This window comes from Bos indicus, chromosome 24 (assembly GCF_029378745.1).
Source record: "Bos indicus isolate NIAB-ARS_2022 breed Sahiwal x Tharparkar chromosome 24, NIAB-ARS_B.indTharparkar_mat_pri_1.0, whole genome shotgun sequence".
Classification (NCBI taxonomy): Eukaryota; Metazoa; Chordata; class Mammalia; order Artiodactyla; family Bovidae; genus Bos; species Bos indicus.
Window position 1 is genome coordinate 30,648,030 of NC_091783.1, and position 13,067 is coordinate 30,661,096.

Below are 13,067 nucleotides of genomic sequence, written 5' to 3' on the forward strand. Positions count from 1 at the left end.
AAGAGACATGGGAGATCCAGGTTCAATCCCTGGGTGAGAAAGATCTCCTGGGGAAGGGAATGGCTACTCACTCCAGTATTCTTGCCTGGAGAATTCCATGGACAGAGGAGCCTGTGGGCTACAGTCCAGGGGGTTGCAAAGAGTCAGACACAACCAAGCAACTAATGCTTCACTTCTCTGTGCTATACAGTAGGTGCTTGTTGTTTATTTTATATTTGGTAAGAGTTGGACACGACTGAGTGACTAAGCACAGCACAGTGTGTATCTGTTCATCTCAAACTCCTAGTTTATCCCTCTACCTACTGCCATTTCCCCTTGGTAACCATAAGTTTGTTTTCTCTGTCTGTGAGTCTGCTTCTGTGTGTAAATAAGTTCATTTGTATCATTGAGAATATGAAATTTTGGTGATGGACAATAATTTCTCTTTTTTGCAAGTAATCTATGGGAAAATCAGACTTTTCCCCCAAAGTATTTTAATTATATATATGTATATATTTTAAGTAGAACACAACTAAATTTGAAGAAGAAAATTTAGCCTCCTAGAGGAAGAAGTACAGAAAACTCCAAGTAAATTTTATGTAAATCAGGTTGAACACTCCACACAACAGTTATTAAAAACAAATGTAGGGTTTGGTTTTCTCTGTAGTCATTTGAAAATGGTTGTCCAATTTAATTAGTTCCTAAGGTCATGCAAAAAAAAATGAATAAGTAAGTAAAACAATTAACAATTATCAAATAGCTTGTGACTGCCAAATGTGTAAGCCATTTTCAGACGCTGTTAGTCGCTCACTCATATCCAACTCTTGGTCCGGACTTGTGTCTGACTGTAGCCTGCCAGGCTCCTTTGTCCATGGGATTCTCCAGGCAAGAATACTGGAGTGGGTAGCCATTACCTTCTCCAAGGGATCAGACTCAAACCAGGGTCTCCTGCATTGCAGGCAGATTCTTTACCATCTAAGCCACCAGGGAACTGGGGAGAGGTTCAGGGCAGAAACAAGGGTAATATCTGATGAACTCTTTGCCTACAGGGTGATTATAGCCAAGTGGAGATAGTAGAGTATAAACAACAAAAGGGGCCTTTTGACCCTGTGGTAACATCATCAAATTTAGCCTTATCTGTATCCACTGTGCAACTAATGTGTGGAGGGAGAGGAGGGAACAGATTGTTAATCACTAAAGTAATTTCCAGCTCTAAAACTTTATAAATTGAAATGCCACTCTGGCAACTCAACATTCAGAAAACTAAGATCATGGCATCTGGTCCCATCACTTCATGGCAAATAGATGGGGAAACAGTGAAAACAGTGAGAGACTTTATTTTGGGGGGCTCCAAAATCACTGCAGATGGTGACTGCAGCCATTAAATGAAAAGACGGTTGCTCCTTGGAAGAAAGCTATGACCAACCTAGACAGCTAATTAAAAAGCAGAGACATTACTTTGCCAACAAAGGTCTGTCTAGTCAAAGCTATGGTTTTTCCAGTAGTCATGTATGGATGTGAGAGTTGGACTATAAAGAAAGCTGAGCACTAAAGAATTGATGCTTTTGAACTGTGGTGTTGGAGAAGACTCTTGAAGTCCCTTGGATTGCAAGGAGATCCAAACAGTTAATCCTCAAGGAAATCAGTCCTGAATACTCATTGGAAGGACTGATAATGAAGCTGAAACGGAAACTCTAGTACTTTAGCCACCTGATTCGAGACTCAATGGACAGGAGTTTGAATAAACTATGGGAGTTGGTGATGGACAGGGAGGCCTGTGGTGTTGCAGTCCATGGGGTCGCAAAGAGTCAGAAATGACTGAGTGACTGACTGAACGGAACTGGCACATTCAAGCCTCTGGAAGTTTTTGTGTGCAGATGTGTGATGGCAAGAAAAAGCTCACACTGTAAAAAATTAACTTCCTTTCTACTCTAAATAATTAAAAGCTCCAGGGACTCCCCTGGTGGTCCAGTGGTTAAGACTTCGCCTTCCAATGCAGGGGGTGCAGGTTTGAGCCTTGGTTGGGGAGCAAAGATCCCACGTGCCTGGTGGCCAAAAAAACATAAAACAGAAATAATATTGTAACAAATTCAATAAAGACTTTAAATGGTCCACATTAAAAAAAAAAAAAAAAGCTCCAATAGTATGTTCAAAGCACTTAGAGCATACATAGCTTGGTGCTGGAGATATATTGGAACAACACGCAAGGAGTTTGTGGTCTAGTGTGTTTCCGATTTCTTAAGCCTTTGTCTTCTACATGTATTCAGTATTTAGCGGAGTTTAAAAAAAAAGCAGGTAAGAGCAGATCCTGTGGTAGCTATATGGAGCACATAAAATAAGCCTAGCTTTGTTGAAAAGCATTCTTATGTCCTATGCAATTGGCATGTGGTAATTATATTTGCTTTCTAATTCCTAATGAGCACTTCTTGAGTAATTGGCACCCTGTTCATGCTCCCCAGTACGAAGAATTACACTGGATAACCTCCACGGAAGTGGTGTGTGTATAATTTGATGAACTGGAAGGGTAAGGCATCCACTATAATTGGAATCAGTTTCCCTGTTGCATTTAATGTTGGTGTACCAAGAAGGGGAAGAGAAGTCATGTATAATTATGATTACAAGGGAATTTCTCAGGCATTTCAATGGCTCCTTCACGCTGTGACCTACGGAACAAATGGGTGAAGTCTTGCTATTTGTGTGGTATACAGTCCAGAAGTCTCCGGGGGCGGAGAGGGGGTTGCACGGGAATCTACTTGAATCAGTTCAGTTAAGTTCCATGGACTTAGTTGAACATCAACTATATGACATGCGCTTCGCTAGGTTCACATTTAAAAAAAGAAAAAATTGGGAATTCCCTGGCAGTTCAGTGATTAGGATTTTCACTGCTGGGGCCCAGGTTTTATCCCTGATTGGGGAGCTAAGATCCTGCAAGTCCTATGGCATAGCCCCCTACTCCCCCCAAAATTGATAAGATGCAGCTTCAGAAGTTTTTGAAGGGATCAGAGGAGAGATAAATTAGGAAGCTGAGATCAATGTATACACACTGCTGCTGCTGCTAAGTTGCTTCAGTCCTGTCTGATTCTGTGCGACCCCACAGACAGCAGCTTACCAAGCTCCCCCGTCCCTGGTATTCTCCAGGCAAGAACACTGCAGTGGGTTGCCATTTCCAGTACTATGTATCAAATGGGCTTCCCTGGTGGCTCAGCAGTCAAGAATCTGCCTGCAATGCAGAAGATGCAGTAGACTCAGGTTTGATCCCTGGGTCTGGAAGATCCCCTGGAGAAGGGAAGGGCAACCCAGTCCAGTATTCTTTCCTGGAGAATCCCACGGACAAAGGACCCTGGTGGGCTCACAAAGAGTTCACATAGGTTCACAGAGTTGGACATGACTGAAGTGACTTAGCATACATATATCAAATAGATAACCAAAAAGGACCTTCCGTATCGCACAGGTACTATACTCAATATTTTACAGTAACTTATGAGGGAAAAGTAGAGATACCAAGGGAATATTTCATGCAAAGATGGGCTTGATAAAGGACAGAAATGGTATGGACCTAACAGAAGCAGAAGATATTAAGAAGAGGTGGCAAGAATACACAGAAGAACTATACAAAAAAGATCTTCATGACCAAGATAATCACGATGGTGTGATCACTGACCTAGAGCCAGACATCCTGGAATGTGAAGTCAAGTGGGCCTTAGAAAGCATCACTACGAACAAAGCTAGTGGAGGTGATGGAATTCCAGTTGAACTATTTCAAATCCTGAAAGATGATGCTGTGAAAGTGCTGTACTCAATATGCCAGCAAATTTGGAAAACTCAGCAGTGGCCACAACCGGAAAAGGTCAGTTTTCATTCCAATCCCAAAGAAAGGAGATGCCAAAGAATGCTCAAACTACAGCACAATTGCACTTATCTCACACGCTAGAAAAGTAATGCTCAAAATTCTCCAAGCCAGGCTTCAGCACTACGTGAACCATGAACTTCCAGATATTCAAGCTGGTTTTAGAAAAGGCAGAGGAACCAGAGATCAAATTGCCAACGTCCACTGGATCATCGAAAAAGCAAGAGAGTTCCAGAAAAACATCTATTTCTGCTTTATTGACTATGCCAAAGCCTTTGACTGTGTGGATCACAATAAACTGTGGAAAATTCTGAAAGAGAGGGGAATACCAGACCACCTGACCTGCCTCTTGAGAAACTTATATGCAGGTCAGTAAGCAACAGTTAGAACTGGACATGGAACAACAGACTGGTTCCAAATAGGAAAAGGAGTATGTCAAGGCTGTATATTCTCACCCTGCTTATTTAACTTATATGCAGAGTACATCATGAGAAACGCTGGGCTGGAAGAAGCACTCTCTGCAATCAAGATTGCCGGGAGAAATAGCAATAATCTCAGATATCTAGATGATACCACCTTTATGGCAGAAAGTGAAGAGGAACTAAAAAGCCTCTTAATGAAAGTGAAAGAGAGTGAAAAAGTTGGCTTAAAGCTCAACATTCAGAAAACAAAGATCATGGCATCTGGTCCCACCACTTCATGGCAAATAGATGGGGAAATAGTGGAAACAGTGTCAGACTATATTTTTAGGGGCTCCAAAATCACTGCAGATGGTGACTGCAGCCATGAAATTAAAAGACACTTACTCCTTGGATGTAAAGTTATGACCAACCTAGATAGCATATTCAAAAGCAGACACATTACTTTGCCAACAAATGTTCGTCTAGTCAAGGCTATGGTTTTTCCTGTGGTCATGTATGGATGTGAGAGTTGGCCTGTGAAGAAGGCTGAGTGCCAAAGAATTGATGCTTTTGAACTGTGGTGTTGGAGAAGACTCTTGAGAGTCCCTTGGACTACAAGGAGATCCAACCAGTCCATTCTGAAGGAGATCAGCCCTGGGATTTCTTTGGAAGGAATGATGCTAAAGCTGAAACTCCAGTACTTTGGCCACCTCATGCAAAGAGTTGACTCATTGGAAAAGACTCTGATGCTGGGAGGGATTGGGAGCAGGAGGAAAAGGGGGTGACAGAGGATGAGATGGCTGGATGGCATCACGGACTCGATGGACGTGAGTTTGAATGAACTCTGGGAGATGGTGATGGACAAGGAGGCCTGGCGTGCTGCGATTCACGGGGTCGCAAAAGAGTCAGACATGACTGAGTGACTGAACTGAACTGAACTGATGAGAGCAAAGAATCTGAAAAGAGATACACCCACACACATATATTGTATAACTGAATCACTGTGCTGTACACTTGAAACTAACGTAATAGTAAATAAACTATGCTTCAATTAAAAAATAAAAAAAAAATAAAGCAACAACAGTAAAAAAAGAAGTTCTTTGTGATTCTTCAGAGTTTACTATCTACTTGGCCATATCAAATGATGACAATAGTTTGTGACTCAAGCCATTTCAATTCTTTGATAGAACTTGTTTTCTGTTTGTTTTGGTTTTTGGCTGTGCCAGGTGGCATGCGGGATCTTAATTCCCCAACCAGGGATTGAACCTGTGGCCCATGCAGTGGAAGACTGGGGTCTTAACCACTGGACAGTCCAGAAATTCTCAATAGAGTATTTTGGGTTTTTTTTTTTTTTTCTATTGTATTGGTTTCTGCCATACATCGACATGAATCAGCTATAGTGTACATATGTCCCCTCCCCCATGAAACTCTCTCCCATCTCCCACCCCATTCCATCCCACAATAGAGTTTTAATTTTAGTGTAACTATACTTTCATTAAAGTCAGTTCAGGTCTTTTATAAACAGCATGAGGCTACCAAAGTTTGTTAAAGTGATTTATACAAGAGCAAAAATGTATCATTATTTGTAGAAGAACTTTGCTATTATTGCTAAGCAAAGTGTGGATTCCCTGGTGGTGCTAGTAGGTAAGAACCCACCTGCTAATACAGGAGACATAAGAGACATAGGTTTGATCCCTGGATCGGGAAGATTCCCTGGAGGAGGGCATGGCAACCCACTCCAGTATTCTTGCCTGGAGAATCCCTTGAACAGAGGAGATTGATGGGCTCCACAGGATTGCAAAGAATCAGACACAACTGAAGTGACTTAGCACGCACGCAGAAAGCAGAAATGGATCAACAGAAAAAACTGTGGTGAGCACAGTGATGGCATGTAAATAATAATCTTTACTGACATCTTTCCAAATCCTTTAATTGTTTCTAACACAATTCAAGTCACATACACAATTGTACTCGTGGGTAATTAGGGTTAAGAGATGATAATGAATTTATCTGAAAGAAATAATGACATTCAGCAGAAGAGCCCAGTTCAAGATGGCAGGCCAAGTATTTACCTATACTACCTCCCTCAGTTCAGTTCAGTTCAATTCAGTCCAGTTCAGTCCCTCAGTCGTGTCCGACTCTTTGTGACTCCATGAACTGCAGCACACCAGGCCTCCCTGTCCATCACCAGCTCCCGGAGTCTACCCAAACCCATGTCCATCAAGTTGGTGATGCCGTCCAACCATCTCATCCTCTATCGTCCCCTTCTCCTCCTGCCCTCAATCTTTCCCAGCACCAGGGTCTTTTCCAATGAGTCAGTTCTCCACATCAGGTGGCCAAACTATTGGAGTTTCAGCTTCAACATCAGTCCTTCCAATGAACACCCAGGAGTGATCTCCTTTAGGATGGACTGGTTGGATATCCTTGTAGTCCAAGGGACTCTCAAGAGTCTTCTCCAACACCACAGTTCAAAAGCATCAATTCTTTGGTGTTCAGCTTTCTTTATAGTCCAACTCTCACATCCATACATGACCACTGGAAAAACCATAGCCTTGACTAGATGGACATTTGTTGGCAAAGTAATGTCTCTGCTTTTTAATATGCTGTCTAGACTGGTTATAACTTTACATCCAAGGAGTAAGCGTCTTTTAATTTCACAGCTCCAATCACCATCTGCAGCAATCTTGGAGCCCAGAAAAATAAAGTCAGCCACTATTTCCACTGTTTCCCCATCTATTTCCCATGAAGTGATGGGACCAGATGCCATGATCTTAGTTTTCTGAATGTTGAGCTTTAAGCCAACTTTTTCACTCTCCTCTTTTACTTTCATCAAGAGGCTCTTTAGTTTTTCACTTTCTGCCATAAGGGTGGTGTCATCTGCATATCTGAGGTTATTGATATTTCTCCCTGCAATCTTGATTCCAGCTTGTGATTTCTCCAGCCCAGAGTTTCTCATGATGTACTCTGCATATAAGTTAAATAAGCAGGGTGAGAATATAGAGTCTTGACGTACTCCTTTTCCTATTTGGAACCAGTCTGTTGTTCCATGTCCAGTTCTAAGTGTTGCTTCCTGACCTGCATACAGGTTTCTCAAGAGGCAGGTCAGGTGGTCTGGTATTCCCATCTCTTTCAGAATTATCCACAGTTTATTGTGATCCACACAGTCAAAGGCTTTGGCATAGTCAATAAAGCAGAAATAGATATTTTTCTGGAACTCTCTTGCTTTTTCCATGATCCAGCGGATGTTGGCAATTTGATCTCTGGTTCCTCTGCCTTTTCTAAAATCAGCTTGAACATCTGGAAGTTCATGGTTCATGTATTGCTGAAGCCTGGCTTGGAGAATTTTGAGCATTACTTTACTAGCGTGTGGTGCTGCTGCTAAGTCGCTTCAGTTGTGTCCGACTCTGTGTGACCCCACAGACGGCAGCCCACCAGGCTCCACGGTCCCTGGGATTCTCCAGGCAAGAACACTGGAGTGAGGTGCCATTGCCTTCTCCTTACTAGCGTGTGAGATGAGTGCAATTGTGCAGTAGTTTGAGCATTCTTTGGCATTGCCTTTCTTTGGGACTGGAATGAAAACTGATCTTTTCCAGTCCTGTAGACACTGCTGAGTTTTCCAAATTTTCTGGCATATTGAGTACAGCACTTTCACAGCGTCATCTTTCAGGATTTGAAATAGCTCCGCTGGAATTCCATCACCTCCACTAGCTTTGTTCCTAGTGATGCTTTCTAAGGCCCGCTTGACTTCACATTCCAGGATGTCTGGCTCTAGGTCAGTGATCACACCATCGTGATTATCTTGGTCATGAAGATCTTTTTTTGTATAGTTCTTCTGTGTATTCTTGCCACCTCTTCTTAATATCTTCTGCTTCTGTTAGGTCCATACTATTTCTGTCCTTTATCGAGCCTATCTTTGCATGAAATGTTCCCTTGGTATCTCTAATTTTCTTGAAGAATCTCTAGTCTTTCCCATTCTATTGTTTTCCTCTATTTCTTTGCATTGATCACTGAGGAAAGCTTTCTTATCTCTCCTTGCTATTCTTTGGAACTCTGCATTCAGATGGGTATATCTTTCCTTTTCTCCTTTGCTTCTCACTTTCCTTCTTTTCACAGCTATTTGTAAGGCCTCCTCAGACAGCCGTTTTGCTTTTTTGCATTTCTTTTTCTTGGGGATGGTCTTGATTCCTGTCTCCTGTACAATGTCACGTACCTCTATCCATAGTTCATCAGGCACTCTGTCTATCAGATCTAGGCTCTTAAATCTATTTCTCACTTTCACTGTATAGTCATAAAGGATTTGATTTAGATCATACCTGAATGGTCTAGACGTTTTCTCCACTTTCTTCAATTTCAGTCTGAATTTGGCAATAAGGAGTTCATGATCTGAGCCACAGTCAGTTCCTGGACTTATTTTTGCTGACTGTATAGAGCTTCTCCATCTTTGGCTGCAAAGAATATATCAGTCTGATTTCGGTGTCGACCATCTGGTGATGTCCATGTGTAGAGTCTTCTCTTGTGTTGTTGGAAGAGGGTGTTTGCTATGACCAGTGCGTTCTCTTGGCAGAACTCTATTAGCCTTTGCCCTGCTTCCTTCTGTACTCCAAGACCAAAATTGCCTGCTACTGTAGGTGTTTCTTGACTTCCTACTTTTGCATTCCAGTCCCCTATAATGAAAAGGACATCTAAGCCCCATCAAATAATAATAATAAAAGATATCCTAAAAAGAATTGGTTTATAACATCTCTAACAACAAGATAGGTGTTATTAGCAGACAAGAAATCTCATTTAATTTCTGGATGCCAAAAGCAGAGCACAGGAGAAATGGAAATGTTAAAGCCTGGATATAAACATCTTAGACCTTGACAGCAAGTGTGTAGAGGAAAGAAATTTGAAGGAGTGATGGGAGAGGAAAGTGCAGAGGCTCTAACCTCTGCAAAACATCAGCAAAATACCAGTACTTTCTGGCTAAAAGTTCAAGTGGAAGACAGAATTTTCAGGACTTCATATGAGGTAATCAATATAACCACTAAAATTACTAAACACAGAAAGAACATCAGGAGGTAGAAGGGGGATGGGAAGGAGAGAAAGCCCTAAATTCCTCAACTTTCTTATCAAGGAGTTGATAGATACTATCTAATGTTGAGAAATCAAGAAGTAATTGCAGTTGTTGGGATAACTACCAAAGTAGTAAAACTAGACATGATTCGAAGTGTTTGCCTCTAAGATATAGAGCTTCCCTGGTGGCTCAGACAGTGAAGAATCTGCCTGCAATGCAGGGGACCCAGGTTCAATCCCTGGTTTGGGAAGATCCGCTAGAGAAGGGAATGGCTACTCACTCCAGTATTCTTGCCTGGAGAATTCCATGGACACAGGAGCCTGGCAGACTATCCATCCATGGGGTTGCAAAGAGTTAGGCATGACAAAACACAGTTACTTATGGTGTGTCCAAAAGAGGAGCAATGGACAAAGACAATTTTACTTTATATTTCTTACTTTCTGGACTGGTGGATTTTTCAAGCAAGTGTATTGAACATTTTTATAATGAATGAGTAAGAAGATAGATAATTGAACACAGAAATATGCTGAGTTTAAAAATAAACAAGAATGAGATACTTTATATATTAGGTAGAAAAAGAAACTATACACAGAACAATACCTAAAATATAATCCTGTTGTGTTTCTTAAAAATTTTTGTAGATATATGAAATCTGTGTTTATAAATGCAAAGAAAAGGCTTTACCAATGGTTTCCATCAAAGAATGGAGTGGGGTTGATGAGAAGAGATGAAAGGAGAATCATTTTTGCCTCTTAATGTACTTCTGAATTATTTGAAATGGTTCCAAGGAGCTTCTGTAACTCTTGAAAGCTTATAAAAACAATTTATTAAAATGAGTACATTCAGGATTTTCTATGGAACACTAAAGTGGCTGCTATTTATCATAGAAATGTGGGAGTTGCATTCAGAGATCTATTTTTAAATAATAGGCAGGAGGACTTACGTTTTCTGCTGTAATCAGTAAATACCACAATTCTACACTGCACTGAACTTTTCACTCCCCATTTCCACCTCCTTCTGTTCTTTCATTGTTCCACAAAAAAAAAAAAAAAAGAAACAAACAAACAAAAGTAAAACACCATCAAATAATCTCTCCATGTTTCCTCAATGCTCATGTTTCCCGCTTTGCTCAGTGACATGTATCCTAGCAGGAGAGCAGACACAAAACTGAATGGCTTCATATTTATGAACCAATCTTTGGTTTACACAAACTCAATGGTTTTAGTGGGAAAATGTTCAAGAACTATGTTTGTTTATACAAAAAACAAAATGAATACATTAATTAGGAAAATGGCAAAAATACATTATAATCTGCACACATGTATGTCCATTCATCCATTTAACAATCGTAGACTGAATTCCCACCATGGGCTATGCATTGTACTCGTCACAGGTGAAAGGAAATAGATCATACTATCTATCTCTTGCCTTCAAGAAATCCATAATCACGTTGCTCAAAGGACAACAAATACACAATTACAATACATGGCGATAAGTTCTTTGATTGATACAGGCAGAATGCTCAAGAAAAGTTTATCTACCCTAATTTGTTGATTACACCAAAGCCTTTGACTGTGTGGATCACAACAAACTGTGGAAAATTCTTCAAGAGATGGGAATACCATACCACCTTACCTGCCTCCTGAGAAATCTGTATGCAGGTCAAGAAGCAACAGTTAGACCAGACATGGAACAACAGACTGGTTCCAAATTAGGAAAGGAGTACATCAAGGCTGTATATTGTCACCCTGCTTTTTAACTTATATGCAGAGTGAAAGTGAAAGTAAAGTCACTCAGTCCTGTCCGACTCTTTGCAACCCCATGGACTGTAGCCTATTAGGCTCCTCCGTCCATGGAATTTTCCAGGCAAGAGTATTGGAGTGGGTTGCCATTTCCTTCTCCAGGGGATCTTCCTGAACCCGGGTCCTCCCACATTGTAGCCAGACACTTTACCATCTGAGCCACCTGGGAAGCCCATATGCAGAATATATCATGTGAAATGCCGGGCTGGATGAAGCACAAGCTGGAATCAAGATTGCTGGGAGAAATATCAATAAACTCAGATATGCAGATGATGCCACTCTAAGGCAGAAAGTGAAGAGGAACTAAAGAGCCTCTTAATGAAAGTGAAAGAGGAGACTGAAAAAGCTGGCTTAAAACTCAATATTCAGAAAACTAAGATCATGACATCTGGTCCCATCACTTCATGGCAAATAGATGGGGAAACAATGGAAACAGTGAGAGACTTTATTTTCTTGGGCTCCAAAATCACTGCAGATGGTGACTGCAGCCATGAAATTAAAAGGCGCTTGCTCCTTGGAAGAAAAGCTATGACCAACCTGGACAGCATATTAAAAAGCAGAGACATTTCTTTGCCAACAAAGGTCTGTTTAGTCAAAGCTATGGTTTTTTCCAGTAGTCATGTATGGATGTGAGGGATGGACTATAAAGAAAGCTGAGTGCCAAAGAATGATGCTTTTGAACTGTGGTGTTGGAGAAGACTCTTGAGAGTCCTTTGGACTGCAAGGAGATCCAACCAGTCAATCCTAAAGGAAATCAGTCCTGAATAGTCATTGGAAGGACTGATGCTGAAGCTGAAACTCCAATAGTTTGGCCACCTGATGCGAAGAACTGACTCATTGGAGAAGACCCTGATGCTGGAAAAGGTTGAAGACAGGAGAAAAAGGGGATGACAGAGGATAAGATGGTTGGATGGCATCACCAACTCGATGGACAAGAGTTTGAACAAGCTCCAGGAGTTGGTGATGGACAGGGAAGCCTGGCGTGCTGCAGTCCATAGGGTCACAAAGAGTCAGACACGACTGAGCAACTGAACTGAACTGAGCTGAATGACAGATGGGGAGGGGGGCAGTGTTAGTAAGGCTTCCTGAAATGATGACATCCAAAGGGAGCACAGCTGTGTCAGTGTCAAGCACATGTGGAGGGTGTGCTTCTGTAGGTATTTTATGCATAAGTGTTTGTATGAAGTGAAAGCAAGCAAGCCATGCGAACAACAGAGCAATATCATACCTCGCCGTGACTGACATTATAGCCTCCACCCTTGCTCTGTTTCAGGAGCTCCAGTGTCCACCCCACCCCCATCCCCATCCCCACCTCAAATAGTGTGTTACGTGAGGCTTTGGGGAGGGTCGAAAGGAGAGAAGATAAATTCTCAAATTTCCAAGTGATCCAGACTCCCCGAGAAATCCAGGGGGTACAGTGACCAGCATAACCTAAAAGACCAACAAATATTTGCCTAATGGTTGATCTTTCCTTTGAAGATCCTGAAGCACTTTTGCAAATAAAGACTCTCCTCTGCCATCTGGTGAGCCTGAGGCTAAGAAAGCCATTTCCCCAAGTCACACAGACAGGCACTTGGAGAAACAGACCACACCATTTCTGGCTTCCCTCTTGGTTCTGCTGTTGAGATCAGGTCTCCCTTCCCACCAGTGAAGACACGAAGTTACAAGTGGTCCTGCTCAGTGGGGTTGATGAATCTGGTGTTAACTGGCACCGTTCCCTAAGCCCGGTTCGCAGGCACACCTAGTTCTTCAGCACACGCTGCGTGTGGTTTCTGAGGAAGGCAGGCCTTGGCAAAACACTTAGCATTTCAAGTCTGCACGCGTATCCAGGGTGCCACGATCGGCAAGGGTTTTCTGGCAGGTTAGTTATGCCCTGCAGTATTCTCGGTTTGTTTTTAAGGTCTTTAAAGCCACCAAGAAAGTCAGTGGGCCTAGAACTCAAACTTCTGAAATCTTTGACTCTGTGGCTTAGATTTCAGTGT

The 13,067-nt window shown here is 41.8% G+C and overlaps 1 protein-coding gene across 1 annotated transcript in view; it reads left to right on the plus strand.

Moving 5' to 3' along the window:
- The window catches only part of KCTD1 (potassium channel tetramerization domain containing 1), a 212,581-nt gene that overhangs the window by 69,764 nt on the left and 129,750 nt on the right, over window positions 1-13,067 (plus strand). The window lies entirely within an intron of this gene.